General features: G+C 36.7%; 1 protein-coding gene across 2 annotated transcripts in view; it reads left to right on the top strand.

Moving 5' to 3' along the window:
- The window catches only part of CHRM3 (cholinergic receptor muscarinic 3), a 543,147-nt gene that overhangs the window by 152,853 nt on the left and 375,275 nt on the right, over nt 1-15,019 (top strand). Inside the window, exon 2 of one of the 2 annotated variants that reach the window (XM_047762513.1) lies at nt 1,388-1,496. The gene's annotated coding sequence lies outside the window, so the exon portion shown is untranslated. Of the gene's footprint in view, nt 1-1,387; nt 1,501-15,019 lie in introns of both variants that reach the window. The other variant, XM_047762514.1, reaches the window with a different exon arrangement.

The following is a 15,019-nucleotide window of genomic DNA, read 5'->3' as shown; positions in this document are numbered from 1 at the left end:
TGTACAGTATCTCCAATCCAGAGCAGCATTTCCTAGTTTCTTGTGATCGTGCAGTTTCTACCTGGAGTCTTTAGCCTTTTCAGGTTTCTCCTCTGTGGGTCCTTCCCGCTTGGGATCTGGCCATAGAAAAGGTGATTAGGTTTTGCTAGCCAGCTTATATCTGATCTAGAAGTGAAAGGTGGGTGTTTTGTTGTTGTTGTTGTTTTTTCCTTGCTCTCTCTGGAAAATTTGTTATTTTACCTTTACTGTTCTTTAGGAACTTCTCCAACTGAACTAAATTGAACTGACTGCTAACTAGCTTATAAGTCTTTGAATGAATATATTTGAACTTCATTCACATGATTTTTAGATGATTCTTTCTACTTTTTCCTCCTGAGATTATGTTGCAAACAGGAGGGTAAATTTAGTAGGTAAATAAAGGGATTGGAAAAACAGAACTGCCTTGAGATAAAAAAAATACATGCCGATTCCTTTTTTGTTGGTGGTGTTTATTCATTTATTTATTCAGCAAGTTTTTGTATATGTCAGGTACTGTATCCCACAATAAGCTCTCACTTTATTTTGACATCCAGAGATGAGTAGAAGACCATGCTTATCTTTTAGGGAAAACAGAGATACATCTTTGTATAATCCTTCTTGGTATCTGTTACTCATCTCTTAAGTCGTATGGAGTGCAAGTAAGCATGAGCAGTGTGCACACTGCACAATGCCCGTGGTACAGAGAATAAGCATAGACTGTAGAGTGGGCCCCTGAGCCAATTGTTCTATGACTCTGAGCCTTAAATGTTGCAAAGTAAGGAGATTACTTACCTTGCAGTTTTGATAAGACTAAACGAAATTTCATACCTAAGCATGCTGCGGTGCTCAGCACATAGCTTCCCCCCCCAAAATTTACATCAGAATATGTGAACATTTCTCTTTTTTGTTTTGTTTTTTTATTGATGCATTTATAGCCTTCCAGTAATGTGACACCAATTTACTACTAAATTTATTACTTTTCTTGGGCCATGCCCACGGCATGTGGAAGTTCCTAGGCCAGGCATTGAACTCGCACCACAGCAGTGACCTGAGCCACAGTAGTGACAATGCCTTATCCTTAATTGTTAGGTCACCAGGGAACTCCCTAAATGTATTACTTCTTAATCACTACATACTCACTAATCATAAGTAATACATGAAATTTTTTACTGTTTTCCTGACTTACATAGTGTGTTTCTACTGCTATTCTACTCATTAGATAGAAAAGAGAGGTATTTAAATGAAATCCCTTTCAATGGATTGCTTGTCAGACAACTTTTTTTTTAATGGTGCAGATTGGAAAGATGCTCTTGTGCAAATGATATGAAATGATATTTATTGACTGTTATCTCATTGTGTGTGTGTTTAGATCTGCACAGTGATGGCACTTAATTCAGTTACGAGTTGCTCAGCGGACTGTGGAGTGACTGAACTGTACCCATTCCCGTCATGATGCACACCCCTGAGGTTCCTCACCAGTAGGTATTGTCTATTCAGTATCATTTATATGGTTCTATATTGAGACTTTTCAACAGAATCTACATTTACATTGCAAAAATATGCAAAGTGCATGCATTTGTATTGCTATTAGGAAATATGGCTAGACTTTGTGTACAACCACTTGGAAAATGAAAAAGTAGGTTCAGATGTATCTATTATATATTTGTATATTAATATGTTAATATAATACGTGTCTATGTAGGCAGAATTTGAAAGCATACAATTTTACCTCTCTTTTAACCAAATAAAGTCACTGGAAAGTTTCAGTGTCTTTTGGTTCTTCAATATCATATAAATCTGGCAGTATAAGCTTAAAAATCTTACTTAGTTTAATATTTTGAAACAGTTCAGTTTTATTGCAGTTTTACCCAACAGTGTTTCTGATATATGTCCACTTACACAAGTGTCAGGCAGTAATTGACAGAGGATGTTTGTGGTGTCACTGAAAGGGAATTTTACTCAATTTCCTTAATTTTAGTTTCAGCTCCAACATTTATCTTCTGACTAGTATTTTAAATCTTTACACCTGAGTTTCTTAATTTGAAAAATGAGAGGAAGAATTTCTGTTTTGTCAAACTCATAAAATTAAAGGACAAATGAGATAATGAATGTGAAATTATTAATAGGAAACCCCATAAAAGTAGGTGATACCTGTGGCTGGCTAATATCCCAAATAGAAAGGTAGAAAAAAGTTGTGACCACAATTTTCTTTTTAAATTGTTTAATAGAATCTAAAATTTTCTGTTATTCATCGAAGAGATAAATGGTAAGATTATACTTAATGTTAATTCATGACCCAAATTATTTTTTTGTATTTGAGACAGTTATGATTAAATGAAATGTAGAGTTCCCTTGTGGCCTATTGGTTAATGGGTCCAGTGTTGTCACTGCGGTGACACTGGTTCAGTCCCTGGCCAGGGAACTTCCACGTGCTGTGGGCACAGCAGAAAAATTTTTTTAAATTAAAAAAAAGAAATATGAGGAAAATGCATATTTCTTACACACACTGCACACAAAAATCCTCACCAACTATAATAATTAGGTTTCTGCTTCTGGTCTCCAAGGTATTTATGATATTAGAATATTTTAGGGAGTTCCCATTGTGGCTCAGCGGAAACAAATCTGACTAGGAACCATGAGGTTGCGGGTTCAATCCCTGGCCTTGCTCAGGATTAAGAATCCGGCGTTGCCATGAGCTGTGGTGTAGGTCACAGACGCAGCTCAGATCTGGCGTTGCTGTGGCTGTGGCGTAGGCCCTGCAGCTCCATTTCAACCCCTATCCTGGGAACCTCCATATGCTGCGGGTGCGGCCCTAGAAAGTGGAAAAAAAAAAAGAGTATTTTAGGAACTTCATACCTGGAGGAGAGAAGATACACTAGATACTTTTAATGTATAATTTAATTTGAGAATACTAAGGGAACAAGGTAGAGATTTGATCAGATATTATTCATTCAGTTAAATATATTAATTTTGTTTGTTTACTGAAATCTCTTTAACACTTCATATGACCATTCTCTTCAACCAAAAGAATACAGCTAGTCTGTTTAAAATAGAAGACTGACAGTGAAAATCATGACAGATACATTTAGGAATATTGAGAAAGACTTTTCTACTAATGTTAAAGTAATATGCAACCATGCCAGTACAATAAAACTGGTTTGCAAATTCTTTTCCATAAATTAGATACACTGATGAGGCAATGACCTATTACACAAATAATAATTTTACATATAGCTGAAACAAAAATCTTAATAATAGTAGGTGACATACATTCACTTGCTGATATTGTATCCCAGTCCTTAACTATGTTGGGAGTGATATCAGGAAGGGTGTCAGGTTGCCTGGGGTTACAACTCATTTTCATCATTTCCAGTTTTGCAGGATTGGATAAGTCATTTTACCTCTCTGTGCCTTTCTTTCCTCATCTGTAAAATGGGTCGAATAATAAGAGTATTTTTCTCATAGAGCTGTTGTATGAATTACCTGAGTTAATGTGGTCAAGCACTTAGAGTACTGCATGATACTTAGTAGGTAACCAATCAGCATTAGTGGTTATTATTCACTGGATGAGCATGGAATTATGGTGCTAATGATAGATTTTGGAATCAGAATGCCCTAGGTTCAAAACCACTTATTAACTGACAGTGAAATCTGAAATAGTTATCAAACTTTTTCAAGTCTCAGTTCTCAGAAACAAAATGGAAATAATTAAAATATACTCCATAATGCTTTTGTTAGGATGGTTTAACACAACATCTGGTAAGAAGGGTTAGTTATCACCTTCATTGGGTCTTGCAAAAGTATAGTCACAAATTACTACATAATGCAATTATAAAATAATGTAAATCAGAGATCCTCTGATTCTGAAAGTGTCTTTGCCATATGTTGTATTTAGGGGACTTTTAGCAATGTCCCCAATTATAGGATTTGTTATTTCCAGAATTTCAAAAAAGGAGAGAAATAATTTCAGTTAAGCTTCAAGCACAAACATAACAAATACAACATCCTGATTTAAAAAAAATAAAAATTACATAAATCCATTCACTTTTTTTAAGGTATAACAGGGAGTATCAGCTCATTATTTAATTTGTTAGGAAGATTGGACTGTTACCACATTGGAAATAACTTTTTTTTTTCTGGAAAGAAAGGGAAGAAAGAAAAAAGGAGACAGAAATGTAGAATATTGTATCGTAAAGTGATGGAGAAGGGAGGGTTTGAACTTTCATGATTGTGTCCTCCAAGTCAGACTGTGTCCTGGTTTCTGTTAGGAAGAAATTTAAAATGTTGCTTTTGGGCTTCTACTGGACAAAATTCAGTGGTTGGAATGGGTGGCATTTTTCAAATGAGTCACAATTTATTTCCAAGCTGGAAAATACTGATAAATTGGGACCATAATCCAACAGTGGATTGCCTGGCTGCTATGTATCCCTCAGAACAGAAAGCCAAGTCTCTTTCCCTCACATGTTAATTATAAACTGTCTAAAACAATGGCAGTGTTCAGTCAGTCCCACTCTGTATCCATCCCTATCGGCAGCCAGAGTCTTTCACGTGTAAATGTAATCCTACTTCTCTGTAACTCAGATTAGAATATTATTGAAGTCTTCTGTGCACATTCCCTTTTATTCTAGCTGTTTTTTTGTTTGTTTGTTTGTTTTTGTTTTTTGTGGTGTTTTTTTTGCTGTAACTTTAGCCTTTATGGAGATTGTACCTCACAAGGAAAATCATGTTTGTGGAGGAGGCTTTTGAGGTGAAAATTTTGGAGGGGGGTTCCTAGCTCGGAGGCCAGAAGCTTTGGACATGGGGTTAAGCCTGGCTGCTGCTGTTCCTGCTTGGGGTCCTGGGGAGAGATGACTTTGGTACCTATTCTGTCCTGCTTCTCCTGGATCCTGCATCATTTAGCCCTTCGGTGTGGCCAGCATTCACATTTTGAACTCTCCTTTTAGAATTTAGGGTGTAATACAACAAAAAAGCAGAGTCATGTTGATGGAATACCAGACCTACTGAAGAGACAGATGCTCATGTGTTCTTACTTATTTTCGTGAACATTACAGGTTTGTAATCTTAAAAATTATTTGCGACTTTAGAAGTTCTTCTTCTAAAGGAGCCTGATTTAATCAGATATCAGTCTAATAAATTATAAAACAATACTCCTAAGAACAAGAGAGAGGTATTCACAACTGCAGGTATGTACAACTGAAGGCTGGTGTAACTTGCAGACAGGAGATAGACAAAGTCTTTGAACAGGTAGACTTGACAGGCTATCACTGTAAGCATAACATACTTGTGGTAAGGAATACAGTGTAAGTCACTGTGGATTCAGTTATGAAGAAGCAGGTGATATTCCAGGACAAGCAGAAGGTGAATCCATTCAAGTCGAGTGTCTGATGCAGAGTTACCGGAAGTGGAATCACTTGAGTTGCAAAGGCCCCAAGGAGCTTTATGTGGACCTCGCTCATTTGTCTGCTATGGCTCCTCCACCTCTCTGCTGACCAAGCCCTACGTAGAAGCTTCCCAGCATCCCCTGTGTGACACCACAAGCCTCCTAGTGTTTGCAGATTCTTCCCACCAAATTCTGATTTCCCCCTCCTAAACTCGTTTTAACAGCTCTGCGATCTGTGAAATCTTCCTTAATCCTCCTCTTAAATTGACCATTTGCTCCTTTTTCTCTCACCTGTGTTCATGTGTTCATGCCTCTGTGATGGACCACATTCACTTCTTTTGCAGTAATTGGTTGTTGTTTCTGTCTTAGTCCCTTCGAGCTGCTAAAACAACACCATTGAGTGAGTAGCTTATACATAGCAGAAATGTATTCCTCAAGTTTTAGAAATTGAGAAATTGAGTATTAAGGCACTGGCAGATTTGGTGTATGGTGAAGGCCTATTTCCTATAAGGTCATCTTTTTTTCCTGTGTTCTCACGTGGTAGAAGTGACAAAGAAGCTTTCTTGAGCCTCTGTTATGTTTCTTAAGGTCACTAATCCTATTCTTGAGAGCTCCACTCTCATGACCTATTAATCGCCTCCCAGAGGCCCCACTTCCAGATACTCTCACATGGGGCATTAGAATTTAATGTGCGAATCTGGAGGGTACATAGCATTCAGTGTGTAGCAGCATCCATCTTTCCTTTTACATCTTGGCTTATTGAGGGCAGTCCTTGTCTTATTCAGTAAAGTTGTTACTAATATAAGTCAGTAAAATGTAGAATCAGAAAAATGAAAAGTGGCCACTCTTAACATTCCATGATGTTTTATTTTATTTTATTTTTTGCTTTTAGCAGAAGATAGCAGGAAATTGGAAAATGTATAACTGACTCTAATAACATATTAGTTTGTCATTAAGCATATTATTTTTAGAACAGCATTTCAACAATAATGTTGGACAACAATGTTGGACAATGAATTATATTGATTATATTAATAAGAAAGTTATATTTGTTCTTTAAGTTTTATTGTATATCATACATACTATACAAGTGTGTGTGTATATATATATATATATACATATACATTTCATATGTTCATAAATGGTATCTACTATAAGTCTGATTTGAGAAAAGAAGAATATGTACATTAAATGTAAGTAAAGGTTCCTATAGGTTAGAACTGTTTTTTAAAAAAATAGAGGGAGAAATAACCAAATCCCCAAAACCACTCCAAGTAAATAAACAAAACCTCAGTTATATAGCCAACTGAAATTTTATCTGAAATTCATTTCAGTAACTGCATATCACTCAGAGAACTTAAAATCATTTAGGTTAAATATTTATTCTTGAATAGTACCATTTTAACAGGAAAGACCATTAAGTCCACTAAATCAGTGTGGAAACATTTGACACTTATCTTTGTTTCTTAATGTACATCAGTCATAGACAGAGGAGTTAATACGGACTGAGTAGGTAGAGTTATAAGTAGCACAGGGCATCTCAAGCCATTCAGCTTTCACAGATGGCTGTAGATAGATAAGTGGAAAGAATAAGCTAATAAAGACATCTTTAAGAGAGGAAAATGGGCTGACAGGGTACTCCAGTTTTCAATGCATGAGCTATTTTAGATTGGCATGCTGCAAGCAAAAAGGGATAGCGTTTGAATGAATCCTGTATTGAGAATATTCATCCAGTTGTGTAAGGATAAATATAATGGAGTGATGTGGATATTATCACAGTATCAAAGCTTTGACATGTCCAAGTTGATAGAGCAATGAAGCAAGAATAATATATTCTTGAAAGAACTAGGCATTTAAAAAATTATGTCCAAATGTAACACTTGACAAAAATTCCAGACTGTTTCCTGATAACTTTGTTAGTCTCTATTTTATGGATTTGTAAACTACAATAACTTGGTGACCATTTTCTGACATTCTTTTTAGCTAGAGGACGTAGTGTTGCCTGTTAAAATTTAATGAGAATTATGATTATGGCTACCATCTGCTAAGGTAGTAACTGTGGGGTTTCACTGCCACACCATCATGTCATATTCAGAACAACTCTGCAAGGATAGCATTATTATCTTCTTTTTACAAAGGAGAAGGGTTATAACGTGCCCAGTACACTACTGATTTATAGGCATATTTATATACCCGATGTTTGGGACAGCCTCACCACCATAGAACAATACGTAAATATGGAGGCACATAATATTTTATGTGTGGAATTAAAAAAACTAATTTTGCTTTTGGAATAAATTAATATTGAGCTTTTGCTCAGCAAAGGAAATTATTTAAAAAAACAAAAACACAACCTATGAAATGGGAGAAAATCTTTGCAAACAAAGCAACCAACAAGGGCCTAATCTTCAAAATATACAAACAGCTCATACAACTCAACAACAAAAAAGCTAATTGAAAATTTGGCAGAAGATATTTCTCCAAAGAAGATATACAGCTGGCCAGTAGGCACATGAAAAAATAATCAACATCACTAATTATTAGAGAAATGCAAATCAAAACTACAAACAGGTATCACCTCGCATCAGTTAGCACGGCTATCATTAACAAGTCACAAATAACAAATACTGGAGAACCCTCCTTCACTGTTGGTGGGAATGTAAATTGGCACAAACAATATGAAAAACAGTATGGCAATACCTCAGAAAACTAAATATAGAACTATCATATGATCTAGCAGTCCCACTTCTGGGCAAATACGCTGACAAAGCTTTCATTCAAAAAGATGTTTGCACCCATATGTTCATTGCCGCACTATTCGCAATAGCCAAGACATGGGAACAACCTAGGTGTCCATCGATGGATGAATGGATTAAGAAGACGTGGTACATATATGTAATGGAATTCTACTCAGCCATAAAGAAGGACAAAATAATGCCGTTTGCAGCAACATGGATTCAACTAGAGATTCTCATACTAAGTGAAGTAAGTCAGAAAGAGAAAGACAAATACCGTATGATATCACTTATATCTGGAATCTAAAATGTGACAGAGAATTTCCCATTGTGGCTCAATGGTAATGAATGCAACTAGTATCCATGAGGATTCAGGTTCAATCCCTGGCCTTTCTCAGTGGGTTAAGGATCCGGCTTTGGTCTCTAATTATCTTGTATCCACCAGGCCACCTACCAAATGCTTTCACATTAACTCTATTTTCAGCTCAAGTAGTTGGAAAGAATTTTATTTTATTTTATTTTACTTTATTGTCTTTTTAAGGGCATACCTGAGGCATATGGAAGTTCCCAGCTTAGGGGTCAAATTGGAGCTGCAGCTGCTGGCCTACACCACAGCCAAAGCAACATGGGATCTGAGCTATGTCTGTGACCTACACCACAGTTTATGGCAACACCGGATCCTTAACCCACTGAGTGAGGCCAGGGATGAAACCTGTATCCTCATGGATACTAATCAGATTTGTAACCTGTTGAGCCACACTAAGAACTCCAAATAATATCTTTATTTAACATAATTTCTAACATCTTACTTTTTTCATATTAATGGTCAGTGTGAACACCATGATATGAGCAGGTGTGGAGGCATAATTGATTGATTCCACAAGGTGAAGACTAAGAGTCTTGATCTCTAATTATCTTATGTCCACCAGGCCACCTACCAAATGCTTTCACATTAACTCTATTTTCAGCTCAAATAGTTGAAAAGAATTTTGTTGATTCATCTCACATTTTGCCTATCTGTATGATGGACATAAAACACTAGTGTTTTACTGTCCCTTAGATGTGCCACTCAACTAATCTGTTTACCCAAACAAGGAAAATGTAATAACAGATATGCCTAGGAAGCAGAGGTAGTTTTGAAGTAGCACTAGTTTTTAACACCTGCTCTTTAAGAAGATAATTATATTTGGAAGTCATTTGAAATTTAAGGGAATTCAATTACCAGAAAAGAAAAACATGTTTTAAATTATATTAGTTAAGTATTTCAAACTGGAGAACTCAAGTATTCCATGTGTTCACTCAATAACTATTTCTGGACCTTCTATAGTAGTCCCTGGGCTGTAAATAATAAAGTTGCTGTCCTCACAGAGTTTATATTTCTAGGGAGCCACTGGGAGTGAGAGGCAGGAGGTAAAGAAGTAGAATATGCGTGTGTTTATGCATATATTTAAGTGTGTTTATATATATGTAAGTTTATAGAGAGAGTGATATATCACTAAATATATGTATATACAAATAGTAATAAACTTAATTTTAAATAAAAGCCACTCATAGTAAAAAATCCTTGCACTGAATCTCTAAAGTAAAGTTTTAGGTTACAGAGTTTAAAATTCTTACTCACCAAAACTTCATATTTTAATCATTTCCAGACAGGAAAATTTTGATAAAATATCTCAGTCATTATTTTAGATGGTTCATGCATTTGCTAGCTTATATTCCTTCTTCACTGGGGGCGAGGGGTCCCATAGACCTGACTGTTTAATTCACAACTTTTTTTTAATTACAGTGTAGTTGATTTACAGTGTTGTGCCAGTTTCTGCTATACAATATAGTGACCCAGTCGTACATATATATACATATTTTTTTCTCATACTATCTTCCATCATGTTCTATCCTAAGAGATTGGATATAGTTCCCCATGCTATACATTAAGACCCCTTTGCTTACCCATTCCAAATGTAATAGTTTACATCTACCAACTCCAAACTCCCCGTACATTCCACCCCCTCTCCCCTCCCCCTTGGCAACCACAAGTCTGTTCTGCTTCTTTATTCATTTGAAGAACGTTTGTAGGTATTCTAGAATCTAAAGGAAAAATCCCCAAGACTATTTTGTACATTATCAGATTGCACTGAGTGCAGTAGAGCTGGTGGGGAACAGAAAACTTGAACCCTGTGCAACTCAAAGGGGAAAAAATTATAACAAAGCAAGAGAAGCGATTTCTGATTTTGTTTTGTTTTGCTTTTTTAGGGCTGCACCTGGGACATATCGAAATTCTCAGGCTAGGGGTCAAATCGGAGCTGCAGCTCCCAGCCTACAGTACAGCAGCATGGGATCCAAGCTGTGTCTATGACCTACACCAGAGCTCACAGCATCGCTGGATCATTAACTCACTGAGTGAGTGAGGCCAGGGATCAAACCTGCATCCTCACAGATGCTTTAATGTGGTTTGCAACCTGCTGAGCCACAATGGGAACTCCGATTTCTGATTTTTTTGTTTGTTTGTTTTTAAATTGAAGTTCAAGTCCTCTTTCTGTTAAAGCACAGAATAACATGGGCATGTTATGCTGGTATCATGTAATCTCATGAAAATTGGTTATGAAGCCAGGGTCATTGATTCATACATGTTACTTAGTAAGAAGTGTCATATCAGATATGTAATTAGAGCTTGTGACAAAAGGAACAATTCAAATGTTGGGGGAAAAAAGTGTCAACCAGGCATGTACTGTGGTGAGTTTCCAACTGGACAGTGAATCAATTGTTTTTAGTCATTTTTGGATGCAGTATAATGACCTCTTTATTAAGCTCAGCAATTGAGTAGGTATTAAACTCCATTTACTTTGGTTGCAATGATAGATAAAGTAGCCAATTCCTTTTAGGGAAGATGAAAAACATTATAACATCACATTCATTTAAAAAATATTTATTTCTTTTCATGATGCACAGGTTCACATTTGAAAGCTTATCTCCTTTTTAGGTTCTCTGAATACATGGTTTGGGTGACTCTCTCAAATTAAGATCATTCAGCTTTCATGCCATTGGTGTAAAAATCAGTGCTTGATAAACAAATGTGCCACACAGGATTTTGCAGTTGTTCTTAATTTAAAAAAAAAAAAACTAGATTAAAAAATAATGTAGTCAAGCGATAATGTCTAATGGCTTTTGTGTGTGTGTGTGATTCCTTTTTTTTTTTTTTTTTTGGCCACGCCCCCTGCATGGGGACATTCCTGGACCAGGGATCAAAGCCTCACCATAGTAGTAACAGCCACAGCACTGACAACACCAGATCTTTAATCTGCTGAGCCACCAGGGAACTTCTCTATTGGCTTTTTGACAATGAAGGGAAAGAGTGTTTAGGTGGAGAAGCACCAATAGTGCCTCAGTGCTAATTTTGCCTTTTTCCACTCCTCCATATAGAAAGCAAGAATAAAGAAATGTCTGCCAAAGTAAAAGTTGTTGACAAAGTAATTATCCTTGGGTCTCAACCTTAGGTACTAAGAATCTGCAAAATGTAGCACTCGAATAATGGGGTAATTAAAACTGAATTCCTTTGAATGTCAGAGCCGTACAATCATATCAAATAATGCAAAATTACTCTGAATGTTAAGCCTATTAAAATACATTAGATAGATTATGGTAATGTCAGAGGCTTCCTTACTTAAGCTGTGGATACTTCTGCAGCTTCCTCGCAGGAGAGGCATGTAAGTTGCAAGAGTTGGTAAGTTTACAGCAAAGAAAAACCATTGTATATAAAGTGTTCTAGGTTGTTTATTTCAGTTTTCTTATATCTCTTTCCGGAAAATTAGCACAAAGCAGGGTGTATAGGAGAAGCAAACAACTGTTAGTTGAATTGAATGATGCTCTTATTAATTTGAGAGATCAAGCACAAGCTTAGAATTATAATAGAAGGGATTTCTGCATCTTGAAAAGTAACTGGGTCATGGACTTTCATCTCATTTTTTTCCTTCATGCGTTGAGCTAGGAGACTCTCAAGGGCTGTACAAAGTAAGGGAAAGACAATTAAAAGAGGGAATCCTCTTCCTTTGTTCAGACTCACTTCAGCCTGCTAATGAAGAAAGCAAGAATGGCAACTTGATCACATTGTTCCTGACACCCACAATTCTTTGTTTAGCTGACTGCTGAACAAAACTTGTCCTTCCATCTAAGTTTTCTGTCAGTGTCATTCAGCCTTCAAGGGTGACCAGTGAATCAATCATAAAATCAATTTTAGTATGTTGCCATCAGCACTTTTAAATGAAATACAATAAAAACTACTATTAATAAAAACTAGAATATATTCTGTAATTATTTTTAATAAAGCCTTTATTTCAGTTATCCTTGTCTGTACATGCTTGGCTCACATGGTAAAATGTGGGGTTTTTTACTAGGGTCACAGTCAAAACGGAAAACCGCTATTACTAATCTCATCCCCTCACATTCTTCTGAGCCTTTGTTTTCTTGAATAATTTGCCCTTTGTAACTCAGACATTTTCAAAATCTTCATTTATTCTTTTCTGTCAGTTTAGACAGCTCTTTAGTTTCCCAGAATCTCTTATTTTCATAGTCAGCTCTTAGTATAGTGATCATTGGAAGAAGTGCCCACTAGAGGTTTGTTATTTGAAGGAGTGAATTAATGATGTTCTAAAGCGAATTACAATTTTGTAAGTCCAAATGTCAACTTTTAGTAAATTCCACCTTTCTTTTCCTGTAAGCTGTAGCATGATTATTGGCTATGGCCACCATTCAGTTGCCCTTTAGAATTTCTGAGGAGTTCCCGTGGTGGCGCAGTGGTTAACAAATCTGACTGGGAACCATGAGGTTGCAGGTTCCATCCCTGCCCTTGTTCAGTAGGTAAAGGATCCAGCATTGCCGTGAGCTGTGGTGTAGGTCGCAGACGCGGCTCGGATCCTGTGCTGCTGTGGCTCTGGCGTAGGCCGGTGACTATAGCTCTGATTCGACCCCTAGCCTGGGAACCTCCATATGCCGCAGGAGCGGCCCAAGAAATGGCAAAAAGACAAAAAAAAAAAGAATTTCTGAGTCATTTTCTAAGTTCCCTGGCCTCTTTTATCAAGAAGAATGACCAGCCAAGGGTACTCGATCACTTAATAGCATTCAAAACAATCTTCTTCTTTATTTTGCCATGACTACTCTTTGGCCCTGCAGTTTATACCTAGACTGCTGCCATAAACATTTAACATCTGTCAGACTCCAGCACTAAAATGATCTTGTGCTGGCATGTCCTTACCCTTACCATTGGGATTCTTCCTAACACCCAAATCGGGATATTTTAACTCTTTGTGTAAATATCTCCCACAGCCACACTCCCTTTGCCTTAAGATTACAATCCAAACACATTCGAATGAGAATGAAGTGTCCTACAACATCTGACTTCAGGATATTCTCCAAATATATCCAACCACATCCTATTATGCATCAAACATTTGAACCCAGGTTGGCATTGTCACCTGTTATGCGGGTTACATCTTTTATGTAATGGGGTCAGTGGATGAGCCCATATCCTTTTCCTCTTTGTCTGGAATAACTTCACCTACTGTTATGCCTGGAAAATGACTGCCCATCCTTTAAACACGTGGATCATAGTTTTTGCCTCATGTAAGATCACCGAGTTGCCTGAGTCAGCTCTTCTGTTGTTACTTAGTATTATTGATGGAACTAAAATCCTTCACTGTCTGTATGCCCATCCTCTGCCCTCACTTGGACTCTGAGCTTCTCTTACACATGAGTTGTTGGTTCTCCATTTTAACCATAGATAGAATGTGTCCCGGTGCTTGGACAATGCTCAGTAAGTATGGGCTGAGTGAATTCCTATCTCAGAAACATCCAAGATATTTACCAGTCACAGCCATTCTCCATCTCTTTTCCTTTTCCTTTCTTTCCCTAAGTCTGAGTTTTGTAATCCATGAAAAGGTCACATAAGCAGAGCAGTGCATCAACATTATTCACAATCTGTACAAAGCCATTGAAAACCAGTTGATGCTCTGAACTTGGGTTATGATCTTTTTACATAGATTCACCAATTCATATGTCTTGTATTCCTACAGTATATTTCCTAAAGGAATGTTCTGATATGAGCTTGAATACTTACTTGAACACATATTTGAAATCAAATCTGGGGTTTCAGCTTAACCTCGACCATAAACCTTGACGGTGAATACCGTTATTTAACACCACTTTCCCTAATGCCTTCATTACAGTCAAGCATTTTTAATTAAATGCCAAGAACTGACATATTATCTAACGCATCAGATTTTAACACCAAATTCTGAGAGGTTTATTTTTATAAATAGAAGATTTCCTTCATAAGATGTGAGAAAAAGTTGAGTAGAATTTCAAGACAGAATACAGTGATTGGTTTAATTTGGTAAATAAGACATGACTGTTAGTTGCAGGAATTAATTAACACTTATTGCGCCTGATAATCGCATTGTTATGTTTCACTGGATGGTCATGAGAATGCGTATTTGATAAGGGAAGCTATTTGGCATTATTTCCATAACTACAGATGTATGTACCACTATTCCAGTGACTGTAATAGACCTTATCCATTCTTTTCCCCTTTCTGTTGTTGCAGAACCCAATTCTTACACAATCAATCCTTCCCAGGGTGGCATCCAAATCAACCAGTAAGGGGACACAAAACATTTCATGGCCCTAATCTATTTTGGGGGGAGTTAATAGCAGTGGGTATCACATTGCATTTTTCCAAGTAAATTTAAGAATAATGGATGGAATAACTATATGCTACTTATTCATAATAAAAGGTACAAATGGTGAAGTATGGCACATTTGTATGCAGAATTCTCTGGGACCAAATATTTATATATGCAAAGAACAGGAAAACATAACAGAATTTTTTGCTTTGTAA

This window comes from Phacochoerus africanus, chromosome 15 (genome assembly GCF_016906955.1).
Source record: "Phacochoerus africanus isolate WHEZ1 chromosome 15, ROS_Pafr_v1, whole genome shotgun sequence".
Classification (NCBI taxonomy): domain Eukaryota; kingdom Metazoa; phylum Chordata; class Mammalia; order Artiodactyla; family Suidae; genus Phacochoerus; species Phacochoerus africanus.
This window is presented reverse-complemented; position numbering and strand designations above follow the sequence as displayed.